Source organism: Catharus ustulatus, chromosome 3, assembly GCF_009819885.2.
Source record: "Catharus ustulatus isolate bCatUst1 chromosome 3, bCatUst1.pri.v2, whole genome shotgun sequence".
Taxonomy (NCBI): domain Eukaryota; kingdom Metazoa; phylum Chordata; class Aves; order Passeriformes; family Turdidae; genus Catharus; species Catharus ustulatus.
Window position 1 is genome coordinate 69297968 of NC_046223.1, and position 13266 is coordinate 69311233.

Below are 13266 nucleotides of genomic sequence, written 5' to 3' on the forward strand. Positions count from 1 at the left end.
CAGAAGAACAGAAATTACCTTTATGTAATCTTTCACTGGCCTCTGAAAGAACCTGTTACCTCTTCACTCGCTTATCAGATGAAAAGCACTGCATTGCCTTGATTGTAACTGACCATGCTCTTGACTTTTGGGAAATAAAATGCCCAAGGGAAGAAGACATATTTGCAGTCCATGTCAACACCTCTTACCAGGCAGCTCATATCACTGGCTTGTTCCTGGCTGGTGTACCTGAAGTACCTGTACTTCACCTTAGTTTTAACACCAAAATGCTTAAATAATCTCGTGAGAGAGCAAGATCATGGACCATTATGCTTGTTACCTAATGTTAAACATCCCTTTACATATCCCTTAAAATATTATAAAGCATCATGAGTGCTTTGTCAGGTGGAACACCCAACATCTGAACAGAAGAAGTGGTTATTTAACACATTGTTTTTCAGAAGTCACTTGTAGAGACAAGATTTGTGTAACACCTATCTCTTGCCAGGTACTGTGAGAGGGCACAGAGTCATGCGGGCAAGGAGAGAAGATAATCAACATTTCTAAAGCACCTTTACTTTTACTTCTTGTGAAACGTTTTATTTTTTCTGTCTGAAAAAGGCATTTTGTCCTGAGACATTAGAAAACATCTTGCAATAAGATTCATGACAATGCTAACATAAATGCTTTGATTGGTTCAATCATTGTGGCTTTCTGTCAGAAAATGAGGAAGAGTTGCCCAAGACTATGAAAGCTATTTGAACATGATATAGCAAGAAATGTTACAATAATTAATTTTGTGAGATTATATATATATGTCTGTAAATGAAGTTTAGGCAATCTAAAAAATTTGCTTTACTTTCTTCCAAGGCATTTTGAGATCACAAATTTATGATCATTTATTGAGGGTCAACCCAGAAATCTTTTACAGGACTAATATGCATTTCATGCATGCCCACCAAATTTCCCTGTAATTAACATCAAATCTTATTTTGATACTTTCCTTGGGCAAATTCAGAACTTTGATTTTTAGCCAGTTGGACCATTAAAATCGTCACATTATCTCAGCTTAAAACAATATTTGGATTATTTTCTGTGTACTTAATCATTGTGTCTAACATCTCTGCTTCTGGTCATCATATCAAAATGCTGCACCCAGCATTTTGTCATGTAAATGCTATTAACCCAGGATTGCTTTAATGTTATGCATTATATTTAGTCCTCTTCAGTTCTTTCAGAACATTTCAGTGCATTTATGAATTTTCAGATGTTTATATGAACCAGACTAAATTTATAATCAAATCACCGCTGGAGAACTTCCATATTATTCTAATGAAACACAATTTAAAGAGAGTTGGAGCAGTGTAAACCTGGAGGAGGTGATTCAGTCCCTTCTTCCACATATTTTATTGAAAATGGCTTTCAAAATGATGTTAGATTAAGGTCTTTAACTTTTTGTCTGCTGAGGAAAGGAAATCTTTATTTTATCCTTAGCAAACTAGAAATAAAATGCCAGTTTGGTATCATGGAAAACAGGGTACCTTTATAGCTTAGGATTTCACTGGAATGTGTCTGGTACAAGCTCAATAAGCCCCCAAACTAAAAAACGCTTGAACTCCAGTTGTAATATAGTCATAGCAAAAGTAATCACTAGAGAAAACACTGACTAGAAAGTAAAAGGAATTTTATGAACATGTGGCAAAAATCTATTGGAGAGAATAAACAAACCTTCACAATAGTGTTTTGAAAACACAGAACGATTACAATGTAGCCGTTTCATACTCTAGTCTTCAATCTGATAAAGAACCTAGCCCAGAAACTGCATCACAACACTTTTCAGAGATCTCAGCACAGGCGATACTGCCACACAGAAGAAAAAAACATTCTACTGTCAAGTCTATGTCCAAACCAAAATCCCAAATTCAGTTCTCTGTCTTTTATGTAGTCCAATACCTTCCTTGTAAAAGAATTTCACAAACACATTAGAATGCGTCATTGCCTAAATTATTACATATTTCTTGATTAAGAATAGACCTGTAGTCAGGTGGAGTCTCCCTGGAGTCATGGCAGTTTGTTTAATGTGAATATATAACCAAAACCCAGCAGAATTTACAATGTACTTAAGATTGTCTTTTCTCACTCCCAGATCTCTGAACTTGCCTAGGTGACCATTCTGACAATTTTACTTTGCAGATGGGCTACTCAAGGACTGTGTTCAAGGCATATCTGAGTATCTGACAAGAAAGCTGGCGGCAGCTTTACCTTTGTACCAGAACTCCGCTAATTCCCATCTGGAGCTCATATTACTGAGTTATTTCAAAACAATTCCATGAATAAATATGTATGTAGCAGTATTCTCTTTTACACTCACACAATAGAAATTATATCTACTGTGCCTATTTTACTAATGAAAACATTTTTCATTGTGGTAGGAAATGTTTGATCTTATGTTGCAAAAATATATTCAACATTTCTAATAATATGATTTAAATTATAGTGGCAAGCTGATCCAAAGTTGAAGACCACCTATTTTTTTGTGGTAATTCAGAGTTCTGAAAGATAAACATATTTATCAGAATATTCAAGCAATTCCTCAAATAATTTTCAATCTTCAATTACAAAAAAGGCAATTTTACAGGCTAGAGGCAAAGATATTTATGCAGTGGTTTCAATTTTACTTTGGTAGATAACATTGTAACACTCTATATATCACAGAAGATATTGAGTTTCTTGCTTTTATCAGAACTTATGAGGTGAAATCAGACTCTTGCTTCTCTACCTAAGATCTTAGCCTTCCACTGCTCAGTAAAAATAATTGCTTGGGGCTGAAGACAGATAGATAATCCTACCAGTATTAGAAAACGCTTTAAGTACATTTACAGGCTTGAAAAAACTCTGAGATTACTTATCCTTGACCATGGTAATTGACTATTAGAGAAAACAATTTGTTGTTCTTCAGGACAAATGAACTTTATGTAGGTAAATATCATTATTCATATATTAGAGTGAGTATTTAAAACAAAGTTATATGAAATAACTTATATGAAAATCCAGCCCAGTTCCTCCTTTTCATTAAAACCGGAAAATATACCTTCTATTTCTTCAGTTTTACCAATGACCTTTGTCTGTTCTTAGGTTTTTCTTTTTTGTAATGAACCTGAGAACTTTAATCCATGCAGATAATTACTGTACTCATGTAAAGACTGGTCAAAACAAATTAGAAGGCTATGAAGGAGTGTCTACATACTCATACAGATCTTGGAGCTTGGGTAGGAAAGAGAAAAAAGTGCATTCAGGGCCTTCATTTTCTCACAAAATATTTTTCAAATTATTATTCTATGATTATGGAGGAATCAGTATTACTTTTGCAATTAATGTCTTCACTCGTCTGTAAAAAAGCCTGGTTAAATATTTGAAGGTACAGTAATTCAATACAGAGCTTCAGTTCCCTTCCTCAGCACACAATATCTGAGCTTTCCATCAGAGTACTTCAGACCTGTATGTGATAGTGGTTCTATTTTACCTTTCCATTTAAGGCCCAGGCTACACAGGTGCCCAGCTGTTCATAGATGACCTTTGGCTAATCTTGTGCAAGAATTTTCTATGTAACAACTTAATCCCATGCAAGTCACCACTCTGTCAGAGAGACAAAAGCAAATGTGCTCCTGCAGCTCAACATCCAGCATCTCTATTTTGATCACAGATGAAGTTTGACTTGAGCCAGTAAGTCCACCATGGTTCAGTGACTGCATTTCACAGCTCTTGTTCAACTTCTGCCATATCTACCACAGCAGCCACAGAGAACACTGGAGAATTGGGGTGGCATTAATGTCCAATGAAAACGTCTGTACGCTTCAAAGTATAGATATCTTATGGGTTGGCTGACTAAAAAATTTTGTCTGGGCATAAGATCAAGCCTTTGTGTTGACAAAAGGAATGAAGAAAACATACCTAGAGAATGTAACATTTGCCAGTTTTAACTTATTGGTGTTTGATGTGACAGATAAACTGTAAATGTAACAGCTGATGAATTCATACCACTTTAATAGACATGAAAATAATCCAAATGTTAAAAACAGACCAGGAAAAAGTGTATCCCAGATCCCGTGGAAAAACAATTTCAATAAGTTATACGTTTATTATCCTCCTAAAAAACCCCTATGCCTACGTATTTTCTACGGTTGGGTATGCTGAATTTGAGTATGTGTTTGGTCATCCTCATGGTGGTTTGAGACAATTTCAGACTCTGATTAATACTAAAAAATGGAAAAATTTCCAGGTTGTTCTAGTTGTAAACACAAGTATGTCATACGCAATTATTAGTACAACATACTGTGATCGTATACAACCCATCTGAGATTTGCACCATGAAATAAACTGTTTTACACCTGCAATTTGTCTGTGCTTTTATTCCTTCTATTAAATCTGCTAATGCTAGTAATAGCTAAAATTCATGGTCATAAAATATCAGGAAGAACACAGAGCACTAAGTCCATATTGCTAACAGCTGGGAACAATGTACCATTGTTTTAGACGTTCATTAAGAAAGGTCAGCAGAGTTGTCGTGGTTAATTTCATCTGTTGAAAACAGTGAAACATCAGGACAAATTTTTAAATCCATTGGGGCAGAAGACACAAATTAGAGACTCCCAGATTAAGGAAGACATGGCCTGAAAATCCATGGGCTCCTAAAAATTAAATGCAAAACATATCCAACAAAGAAAGCACAAATTTAATGAAATATTAACACTACATTGAAGAACCTAGAGGAGTTACTGCTCACTGTAAATGTCTTGCTTAATCAGTAGGTTCTTTTTTTTCTTTTCTTTATCACAACACACCAATAAAGGCTCCTAGAATGAAGTTTGCTAAGCTTAAGCAAGGATGAAAAAACAATAGGTCATTCTCAAAGATAGTAGTAGCATTCATAGTACAAGCCATAGCAATAACCAATAGCCAATAACCAATTAATAATAGTAATACACATACTGCTAAAATAATAAACAAAAATGCATCAACGATCTCAGGTGAACATAAGTGACACAGCTCTTTGATGAATCTGGTTTTATGTTCTATACTGGTTTTGCTTCTGCTGGGAGCATCTTATTAATTTCTGCTTCATAGATAAGAAAACTGCCAAATATTTAGAAGAATAAAATTGCTAGTATAGTAATGTATAATGTATAACTAAACCAGTGTGTCAATATTATGGCATTCAAGTAGCATAATAACTGTATTGATGCCAAATAGCAGTGCAACCTGAAACTAAACGATGTCTCAGCTTATGTCCTCTAACTAATAAATTTCTCCTAGCTTGCTCTCAGGCTATCATTCTAGTGTAAAAATTATGTATTTTATAATCTTGGCCATGTAAGAGAGACCTAAAAAACCAAAAGTGTGGGTCACAGGTATTCCTGATTTGAGCTCTGTGATTATTGGTTACAAGGCAAAAGACTTCAAACAGCATGTTGGGAAAAAAAGACCCAAGGGTAAAAAGGTGATGGTGACTGAACAGCAACTAAATCTCAGCAGTGTGGTGCTTCCCTCATGAGTTCACAGAGATAGATATGGTCTCAGTTTTTTCTAGTGTTATATTTGAAGATACTGTTAAGTGGGAAATGACAAATTAGGGAACTTTTGCACTTTGATAGAGGGAGTGGTATAGGCCTGTAACAAGTGAACAAGGGAACAGCCACCCTGACAGTCTGAAGTCTGTGAAAGCAACTTCTGGAGGAGAAAGGGCATCCCAGAATCCATATCATATAATCTATTTGTCACAACCTCACTGCTAACAGTCTGTGACTAGTTTTGCGAGTTCTGGCAGAAATAGACTAGAAGTAGCAAAAATGGTAACAAAAGAGAGACAAGCCTTCTCCTGTCCAACTCCTAAACCCTAGTGGGTCACTAAAATCTGCAGTACACTTCTAAGGCTGCATGTTGTTCAGCCAGAACCAAAATCACTGCCAACTGTACCTAGCTGTATCTTCCAATTATGTACAGACAGGTTATCTACACCCTGCTGAGTCTGTGTACAGCACCTGCAGACACATCCCTCCCTCAAGGCTTCTATCCCTACTGTGCTTTAACAGCACAGTTAACATTTCTTTTTTATTTTACTTTTTTTCCCTTTTTCTTCTTCCTCTTTTTTTTCCCCTTTCTCTGCATGTGTCTTTGTATGTATGTGTGAGAAGGCAAGGGGAGAAGAGGTATAAGAGGGGAATAAGTGGGCACTTAAATGAAATACAAGCGAAGATAAAATATTACCAAGTCTAAAATAGTGTGCTTTAGAAATATTTCTTCTGTGAAAGAGTAATTAGTCATTACTAGTAAATTAAAAAGGAATGATGATGATACATAGCAGCAGAGGATCTGGTAACTCCTTCACTAGGCATTGAGAGTAGCATGCTAATGAGCCATGTCTACAGCATGGTATAAGCATGCTGAGTCTGATTGATCATATGCATGATCATCTTGCAGAGATAGTTTATCACTGTTGCATCACTATGTTCCCTCATAGAACAGCAAAGAGTAGAACAAAGACTTGTGGGGGGAATAAAAGGAACTGTTCTGTTTGTGCAACTGGTAAGTACACCAGTGATTGACTTGAAAGAGTTAGGATTAATGGGTGAACTGGAAAGAACATTTTGTACTCCCCTTGAGCACACTGAAGATGATATCTGTGTGGGCCATTGTTTCACATTTAAGAACATTTTCCAATGTATGTGTTTTGTAATGCTGCACTGCACCAGTGACTGACTGACAGAACGGCAGTGATAGAACCAAAGCAATGTGGATGGCAATGTCTCAGAAAATAGAGAATTTGGGAAAATCTCCTTGTAACCCAGAAAACTTGTCATAGTACAAGCTCAGACAAAGAGAATTAGAGGCTGTTCCTTTCCTCTGGTGCTGAAAACTCGAAAGTAATGAGGTCATCCCTGTTACCTGTATGTTACCTGTATGTTACCTGTTCCCCTTCTGCTTCCACTGTGCTCCAAATCCACTGTGTGCTGGTTGCCCCACAGTTTTCAAAAAGTTCATGGCATTTCACAAGAACTTTTGAGGACAGGTGTGCTCTCTGGCAATGCAGATTTTCATGCATCCTGAACATAACGAGACCTGACTTTATTTCTTTACAACCAACCTCAGTTTCTGCACAGACTCCCCAAAACAAAGAGCTTACTTATGTAATGCAGTAAAGTAGCTTAGTAGTGGGTGCCGCCCTTTGAGCAGTTTCTGCAAATGATGATAAGCACAACTTATACTTTTGATAAATAATTACTGCATCTGCAAGTTCTTTTGCAGACACTTGCTCTGATTGTACTTGGAAAGCTAGATCTGTGTGCTGGATATTTGGCACAATGAGCTTGTCTTAGGCTAACAAACTGCAAGATTAACAGAAGGAAGTCTATCCAAATATGAAATAAAATAGATACATCAATAACATTTACCCCAAATTCCAAAAATTCTCTATGATTAAGGATGAATTTCTGTCAAAGCATGTTTTGTTTATCACCTAAATGATGCTTAATATATTCAGAAATTTTAGCAATTGATTTATAAAAAGAATGTTTAAGTGCTAATGGCTTAATTAGTATTTTAAATGGCAACACATACTTGCAATAAAAGAACTATTAAGCAATTGTGTACTAGACAACAGGTAGATTCATATATGCAAATAGCAACTAGAGTTGTCTAGATTAAGTTCTAAAGCCTATTTATATAACACAGAAAGTAGCACACCTACTACTAAACATTTATTTTCAATAGAAGATCTTTTGAACAGTGTAATTAGCTCATTAACATTTATGTTTAGAATTGAAATACAGGAGGTGATTGACATGGAACTCAAGAATTACACAATTCAGAAAGTCTTTTGTCACAAAAATAGCATCAGGGAGACAGATTCTGGAATCTGCTTAGAAGGCAGCCAGAAAGAAAAGACTTTTTTTTAATGATAAAGAAAAGCATAAAATTAAATCGGCTGAAGTCAAAGGGTGTGTTTTTGCTGTTGACTTTATTTCCTTTTAATTTAATATTGTTTTTCAGAGTACCACACACTAACAATTATCAGTGCACCTCCTTGTCTGTTCACAAATAGAGTTTTGGAACAACAGGTACATTTTGAAAAGCATATTTGTAATATGCTTATATGCTTAAGAATTTCAGAGTCTTAAGTTCCTTCTTATAACCGTGCAGAAGACACAATGCACTTGACACAATGGGGACAGACAGGATCTTTTGAGGACCCTGAGCAGAATGATGATAGCATTAAGTCATAGCTACCATTAAAGTTTTATTTTTCAAACAGATTTTCATTATTCTCATATCATTGAATATTTTGATCAGAGCAGCACAGAATTTCTGTAAGTGGAATCAACACCACTTTGTTAGTAATGTGGCATAGAATTAATAGCACAGTTTATCTGGTGGTTCCAAATAACCTGAACCCTCTGCAGATCAGATCTGCTCTCAATACTTTCTTGACATTATCAATATAACAATCATAATTTGGATTTGAAAGCACTTAAAATGGCAGAAGTTCATTCATCTGTGGGGTTGTGCCCATTTTGTTTTATGCTCTGGTTGAAAGAAAAAGTCTTTCCAAATCTTCTGTTACCACCTGTATCTAGGCTAGGATAAGATGCTGTGTGTGTCCTCAAATATTTTAGAACCCAAGCTGCTGGAGGATAGACCTGTAAGAGCTTTATTATAGATTTGTCACTTACAGTATTCAGTGTAAACAAGCCTTAACAAGTTTAATGAAAGAGAGATTGAAATATGCATTAACTGAAGAACAGACTTACATTAATGGGACAGTATTACTAACAGATAAAAAAGATTACCACTACAAAGAAAAACCAAAAAAAAAAAAAAAAACCCAAAAATACAGCACTAATAATTATTATAATAATAATACTCATGAGTTGCTCCAGTGCTTTGCTCTTTTGAAGTCAGGTAATTTGCCTAATTAAAATCCAATTAAAATAGACGAAAAGCAGCAGCACTCCCCTCTTCTGTCTTTCCTGCTAGCACCATTTCTAATTAAATATGGCCAAGACTGATGTGTCTTATGTGAAGTTTGTAGCTATCTGTGTGTATTAGGCATGTGTAAGCAAACTACCAGATTGGGCCCTTCTCAGGGCACCCACATGGAGGGACATCCAGTTTGGGGGTGGGAAGTAGCAAAAGATTTGAACCCAGATGCTCTGCCTTTTAAAGACAGCAGATGGGCCTTCACAAAAGTACAGCTTTATGTAGTCAGAGACAATTTTAGTAAGAGCTTAGTCACCAAACATGTTAGGCAATGATGTGGAGGTTTTTTCTCAGGCTTTAAAAATCTCAAATTGAATGTATGTAAGAATTAGATATTTCATGACTGAGTTGGCTTTTAAGAAGGTAAATAATTTCTACTCTGTTAAGAAAAAAATACTTTTGGATAACAGAAAATGTTTTTGGAGTTCTTTTCCCACTTCAAGGGTTATCTGTGAAGTTGTTGGGTGGACAGAGTGATTTTGATGATTTTATGATACAGTTTTAGAAATCTACAATTTTTAAAACATTACTCATTTACAGAGTTGGGAAACTTAAACAGTTTAAAAGTACCTGAATTCTGAATGATTACAGGTTTGACTAAATAAAGATCACAAGCACCTTTGAACTACCAGGAGCTGTCTCCCTCAGAATGCTTGAAGAATCACGTAACACAGGGCATAAGCCACCTAAAGAAACCAAAGCAGGGTATCTCTTCTATTCAAAGTAATCATTCCCCTTCTCTTTCCTTTATCAGTAAATTCTTTCTGTCAGAATGAATGAATGCACTCAGGCATGAGAGAAATATGTTTTTATTGTATTCATTATGAATATACAATATTTTGGTATGGTATGGCTTTTGAGAGACATGAAATAAATACAAATGAAGATGACTCCTTAAGTTGAAAAGACATTTTTAGATTCTGAATCCTAGTCAACTTCAGCGTTGCAATTTTCAGTCCATGACTAAAGATTTAAAACCCTTCTGAGCATAGGAAAGGTTGGAATGACTATATAATAAAATTCTAATTTTACCTAGCATAAACACAACCTAATTTTAGAGGATTCTCTGCATATACAGTAAATTCATGAATACAAGCCGCACGGAGTATAAGCCGCATATCCGGTGTGTTGGCAACATTGATGTCTTTGTCAATAAATAAGCCACACCTGGAATATTAGCCGCACTTTAGTTCACCGCGAACTTTCACAAAGTCGTCATTTAGTAACACAATCGCGGGATCGCCGGGGCTTACTGGCTTACTGCCGACCTCGGAAACATTGTTTCCAAGTGAAAAAAAACACACCCTTTATTTACAAGCTGAAAAAGACAGGAACAATAGTGTGGTCATTTTGCGAGCATTCCCAATGGATCCGCGTTGCCTTTAAACAGCCGCTCAGCCACGCGGGCAGGCAACTGAGCTCCGAGCGGAGCCACATCTCCGTGCTGGCACAGGAGCGGCCGCTCTGGCCCTCGCAGCCCCGCGGGGCGAGCGGCCGTTGTAGCCCTCGCAGCCCCGTGGCCGAGCAGCCGCTGTAGCCCTCGCGGCCCCGCGGGGCGAGCGGCCGTTGTAGCCCTCGCAGCCCCGCGGGGCGAGCGGCCGTTGTAGCCCTCTCCCTGCGAGCCGAGTGGTTGTTCTACCCCTCTCCCTGCGGGCTGAGCGACTCCCCCAACCCTCTCCCTGCGAGCCGATCGCCCACTTCATCCCTCTCCCTGCGGGGAGAGAGGCTCCCCCAGCCCTCTCCCTGCGAGCCCAGCCAGCCCCGTAGCCGCACAAGACTGAAAACACTTTAAAAAGTACAGAGAAATATCACACACTTTTATCGAACTGCCGAGGTAACTCGCCGAGGTAACTCACCCCGATAACAACCCCCGCCCCTCAGTAACACCGCCATCCACAGGCAGGCAATAAGCTGTTCTCTGATTGGTTCATCGTCGGAACAACGGGAAACCATGGATTTCAAACTGTTTCGGCTCGGGACTGGACTGGTATGATACTAGGTAAGGGCAGATATCACATTTTTGTTCATAGATTAGCAGCACCCAAATATTAGCCACACTTCTGGGTTTCCACCAAAATTTCTGTCTAATTACTGCGGCTTGTATTCGTGAAATTACTGTATTCAGATGCACATTTAAGAAAAGAGGTCCAGTTGCCTTTTCCATTTTCTGCTGCTCTGGTAGCATTGATACAAACTAAAATGTAAAACTGGGCAACAAGATGCCCAGTCTCAACTCCTACAGTACAAATTCCTTGTAGCAATGCAAGTAATATACATAATAGGCTAAAAGAAGGCTGTGACACATGCAATTACAGCAGATGAGACCAGGGACTTCAGCAGTGGATCAGAGTGCCCCAGGGTATTGAGTCTGTCTATTAAATGGTTCATGCTTTCCTATGAAAAAGTGTAATTGTCCAGACATTTTAATTTGACTGTGTTATACTAAAACCTAGATCTTCTTTGGGGAAGCATGTGATTTTCTTTCAGGCCATAAGTGCTGAGATTGTGTGCTGGGGAAATGCTACAGAATATATTTTGTGGGTGAGGAAGGAGGGAGCAGCTCTTTTTCTGTTTGCACATATTTCTGTCATCATTTAATTATTTTCTTAGAAATCGATAACTCATAACTGACAGCAGCAGGAAAGTAGTTGTTTGTTGGGGGTTTTTTTCCCCTATTTATCCTTCCTGTAGAGTTGCTGAAAATTTGCTTGTCAACATTGGTGGTGAAGTACATTGTTCACAAACAAAGAAGAAGAAAAAAAATATTTCAAAGCAAGAACAAGAAATCAAAACAAAAGTTGCTGCAGCACAGTGTTTCTCAGTGCAGCTGAGCTCAGTCTCAGTACACTTTACGTGGAATTTCACCAGGAAAAATCTCTGCAGTCACTTCTCTATGGGTTCATAAGATAATTGTGTTTACTGTAGCAAAAAAAATAATAAATGGAGGAAAGAAATAAATTTAACACAAGGAAAATGTGCCTAGGAAAGATTGTAACATAATCCATTCCTCAGAGGAACTGGAGAAATCCTATTTGTTACAGAAGTCTAAAACTGAAGTAGATGAACATGAAAAGTACCTTCAGGCCAAAGGCTCTGCCCAATCATATCTTTCAGTACTTCCAGGACAGGACAGAAAGAAATAGAATCTGAGGCGTACTTGAGGAGTACTCAGAAAGCAAACTGAGGACTTTTGCTTTGAAAACATGTCAGAGGTTAATTGAAGGTTCACACATGGGATATACATGTTTTAACAGCCCAATATTTCAATATCCCACTGATTCAATAGAATTCTTAAAATATATTAAGTCTGCAGTAAATTCTAGATGACTTTTGGACTTAAACGTTTAGACCTGATCCTAAAAAGAGATTGGAATAGCATAAGAACTATATCCTGAAGAATTTTAGGACTGTCTGTTTCAATCCCAGAAGACCAAATTAAGCAAATACCTCAAATATTTCTATAATATCTAGGTCACTTCTGAGAAAAAACATAAATGGTTTGAAGTTTTACTGCAATGCTTATCCCATACCTATTTACATGACAAAGTGGCTTAAACCCAGCCAGCAGCCAAGCCCCACACAGGCATTCACTCACCATCCCACTAGCAGGACTGGGGAGAGAATGGGAACAGTAAAAGGTGGAGAGCTTGTGGGTTGAGATAAAGACAGTTTAACATAGAAGGCAAAAACTGCATAAACAAACAAAGCAAGACAAGGAGTCAATTAATTGCTTCCCATGCGTAGGTAGGTGTTCAGCCACCTCCAGGAGAGTAGGGGCTCTTCAGACATGTTGGTAATTTGGGAAGAAAAATGTCATCACTCCAAATGTCCCCCCCATTCCTACTTTATCTCTCCACTTTATATGTTGAGTATGATGTCATGATCCCATAACCCTGTACACTGTACCTATAGCACTGTGAAGAAAATTATCTATGATCACACTTCCATTAGATCAGGAGAACTATGGATTAATTGCATTTTAATTTAATACTCCCTGAATTTGAAAATATTTCTATTGTAAAAAGTGTATGAATCTTTGATCTAGTGTTTTCCTGTTATTCTAAGTGGGATACAGAAGCTGTGTGTGCACCCTCAAGATTATGTGGACATGAAGCTGTCTGAAACAAATCTGAGTGATAAAAACATAAAAACATCTGTTATACCTATAAGAAGACTGGAATTTCAGGGAATATGAAAAAATCAGAGATCTTCTCTGTCATTCTGGGGAAAAAACTCGCAAAAAACAGTGAATGG